At 30.6% G+C, this 3,881-nt stretch overlaps 1 long non-coding RNA gene across 2 annotated transcripts in view; it reads right to left on the reverse strand.

Moving 5' to 3' along the window:
- LOC137635841 (uncharacterized) overlaps window positions 1–3,881 on the reverse strand; it is a 4,243-nt gene continuing 362 nt past the window's right edge. For both annotated transcript variants that reach the window (XR_011042802.1, XR_011042801.1), the window contains exons 2-3: window positions 1,640–1,853; window positions 1–1,191 (exon numbers count right to left, since the gene is read on the reverse strand). This is a non-coding gene — a long non-coding RNA (uncharacterized lncRNA). The remainder of the gene's footprint in view (window positions 1,192–1,639; window positions 1,854–3,881) is intronic.

Below are 3,881 nucleotides of genomic sequence, written 5' to 3' on the forward strand. Positions count from 1 at the left end.
CAACTTCAAAACACCTTAGTTTAGTTGAATCTAAAAGCAACTTAGTTTATTAAATATAAAAATACCAATGGAATTGAAAAAAATCTATTCTAAATTATTTTTCTCTTGAAGCTTTTTTATCTATAACAAAGATCGAATATGCTTCTTGACAGAATTTGACTTTCCAAAATTAGATAAATACCCCACAAACAAATATTAAAAGGTCCATAACCTTCAAGTACCAAACAAATTTCACAATATATTACTCAATACTTAATAGCTTTTACTTAAAATCCAACTAACAGTGAAGAGAGAAATCACCTAAAGTAGAAAATATTAAAACTCAATAATTTACTGCTTTTAGATCTGAACTTTAATTTACAGTTTCAACTGTAAAAACAATACTGAAATAAGACAGATCCATACAGATTTTAAATAAAATTGAGAAACAGACTTATTGAAAATAGAAATGCATGAAATTGCAGAACTCTATACAACTTAAAACTAAATTATTGAAAAAAATTACTAGTTGGAAAATTGAAAAAAATATTCAGGTCTATAAAATCTTTTCTTCAACAACATTGAATCATTGCTCAGATTGGAAATATGGTATTACAGTTTCACAAATAATTTTTTAAATCTTTATGTAAAAAATATATATAAAACAAGCAACATTCGCTACACTTGTAAATTTACTAAATACATTTTGAAAATTTTATCGATTCAAAGTTGGCTCTAGCAAAATATTTTAAGTGAAAAATTCTAATTCGAAAGCACAAATAAAATGTCATAATTAAAGCGCAAAGTTTGGTTGATAAAGAGCCGCTCTGTCCTGGTAGAATATTCAATCACTAGAAGGCCCAGGAATATGGTTGATACGGTCTATGTAGGGCGTCCAGGGGCAACAACCAGTTTCAGCGTACTGTCCTGGTTAATCTTCAACCATTTGCAGACTCAAAAAATAGCTCCCATACATTTCCACATTTGTGAAGTAATTTGAAGTATTCGGTCATTTGCCAGGTCCATTATGTGTAAAATGACTCGCATATGAAGGAATTCACAGAACCGATGTCCGTAGTTTGTCTTCAAATGTTTTAAAAACTACTTAGGTGGTTTCGTTAGCATTCCACAGAATCCTTAGTAAATGACGTTAACTGGTATGTGGCCAGATGGATAAGTTTCAATACCATACGCTGCAATACCAATTGCCACCTGAAAGAAAAATTTGATATCAATATCTAGGAAAACTAAAAGATAGTTTTAATGGTTCCCAATCATGCAAATAAAACTAACCAACTTTAAACGAAGTAAAATTATTGCAAGTGAAGTCATACAAATAAAATAGCTAATTTCAAACCAAGTAATTATTACTCAATGTTAGATCAGTTATACAAGTAAAACTAGCGAACTTGGTAGAATTGTCACAAACTACAGACATACAAATAATATAACTAGACTCTCCAAAACAAGTCTGACCACATTCAAATATAAAACTAGCTAACTTTAAACCAAGTAAAATTATCACTTATACCTAGAGAAATTTGTGAAGAAATTGTTAACTTTAAACAATGCAAGATTATCACAATGTTAGACCACAAAAATGTGAATACATATAGTAAAAATATGTAAACAAAGCATGCCTTTGAGAGTGAATACTTACCATTGATTTTGAAGATAATTAGCTGATTCTTAAGCTTTCCAAGATTTGCCAATTTTGAAGATCATTTGCAATTTTGAAGATCATTTGCCAATTTTGAAGATCATTTGCCAATTTTGAAGATCATTTGCCAATTTTGAAGATATTTTGCCGATTTAGAAGATATTTTGCCAGGATGTGTTCGGTAGAAGAGCAAGACTCCTAGTACTGTCAGCATCTGAAAGGTTTAAACATACCTAGTAATAAATCAAAATCTTTTCATTCAGGTTTTTTGGTAACCAAACTAAAGGGAAAAAGGTAAGAGAAAGACTGCAGAATACGGTCTTTGAAATCTGTTGAAACAATACTAGTGTCTGTGGTCTTGACTCGTTGTAAAAAAAAGTCAGTCTAAGATTTGCTGGTTTAAGATTAACTGCCAGTAAAACAGTTAAATATTTGCGTGGTGTTAGTCATTCTCTTCTATTCACGTTGTTTGATAATCAGTACCTTATAAACCTTAACCAAGATCGCATCGACACTTATTTTAATGATGGTAACTTTAGAAACGCCTAAATTATGATAGTAACGGAAGAAACTATCCTTATCTAACTTAACCTCATTTGATGGACTATTATATAAACTAGAGAATTAACTGAGAAAAATAAGCTAATCTAAAATAATTAAAAAACCCCAACGAGATTTTACACCAGCCGTTATAAATACTAATTTAAAATGATTAAAAAGCACAACGAGATTCAACACCAGCTGTTAAAAATGCTAATCTAAAATAGTTAACCCAACGAGAATTTACACCAGCCATTATAAAAGCTAATTTTCTAGGATTAAACTAGTCTTTATTTCATGTTCGCCCATAGTTGGTCTCAAAATAATTTATTAAAACATTCTGCTTATAAATTTTGATACCAAGTTGCAGTGAATACTGATCATGGATGAGACTAGTATTTTTATGCGCAAACAAATTCATTTGTGGCCACTGTACACCGAATTTTAATCTGAAACTAAGTGAAAATATATTCTCAGCCGTATTTCGGTAAAATACGGGCGATCGTAATTTTAGCCTAAATTGTTATCTTTTACGGGTTAAGAGACAAGTGATATCGTTCGTATAACTCAATGTCAGATTTTGAAACTAAATGCCCTTTAAAATTCACTCCAGAATTCCCCCCCCCCTTTTTTTTAAAGCAAATTTTTAACACTTAGCTAGATGAGCAGAAATCGGGGAAAAAAATAAGGAACCAATGGCCTATAGTAAAACCAGATTTCTGAAGCAATCAGGAACAAGTAGCATTTTGTAACAGATTTTCGAAGCAATCAGGAACCTTACAGCTTATAGTAAAACTAGATTTTCAATGGACTAATCTTTACCTTAAGGGAAAATAGCGCTTCTAATACTAATTAATGATGCTCAACTAGCAATATTCTTAAGTTACATCTAACTGGGCTATTAAAATATTTGATTCAAAATTACTTTCATATCCCACTAAATTCATAAAATCAACTTTTAATTTTTTTAGATAAATTAAAGAGTAATGAATAAAATTAGTTTAAAAAAAAATTACTTTAAAAAATTTAAACAAGAATTACCGACTTAAAAATACGAATATAGATAAGTAGTCAAGTGAGGTCGCAATATACGGTAACAATTATTCAACAAATTAAATACTTTAATAAAAGTTCAGGAAAAAGATTTAAATCCGAAAGGAGCTTTGATAAAACTTTCAGTAACAAGGAACATTAAACTATGCAACCGAGCAATTACTAGTCGTAACGTTGTTATGCATGAATTTAAGACATTCTGGCATAACTTATGCACTATTTAATATTACACAGCTTTATGGTTAATTGGTGCACCTCTGAACACGACATTTTGAAACAGACTCAAATTCAGGTGGTAAAATAAAAATGACCAATTATTCTCGCTTTAAATTTGCCGTAAAAAACAGTAAAGTCATAGAATTACTGCCAGGCATTTACAGTTTTAAAAACTGATATATTGACGTAAAGGAGTGATATTACGGTCACCAACCCGTAAAAGTTGAAGTAGGGTAGAAATTACGATCGCCTGTATTTTACCGAAATACGGCCGGGAACAGTATACCTTCAAAGAGAACTTCAGAATACAACAGTTCTTTAACTGAGCAAGCTACAGTAAGAAAAAGTAGCCATTGAACAGAGAACAGAAGTAATGAAATCAGTAGTTATACATATAGCTTAACGATTTGCTTTAAAAGTCAAGGACACTTTG

The sequence above is a fragment of the Palaemon carinicauda genome, unplaced genomic scaffold (assembly GCF_036898095.1).
Source record: "Palaemon carinicauda isolate YSFRI2023 unplaced genomic scaffold, ASM3689809v2 scaffold184, whole genome shotgun sequence".
Lineage (NCBI taxonomy): Eukaryota > Metazoa > Arthropoda > Malacostraca > Decapoda > Palaemonidae > Palaemon > Palaemon carinicauda.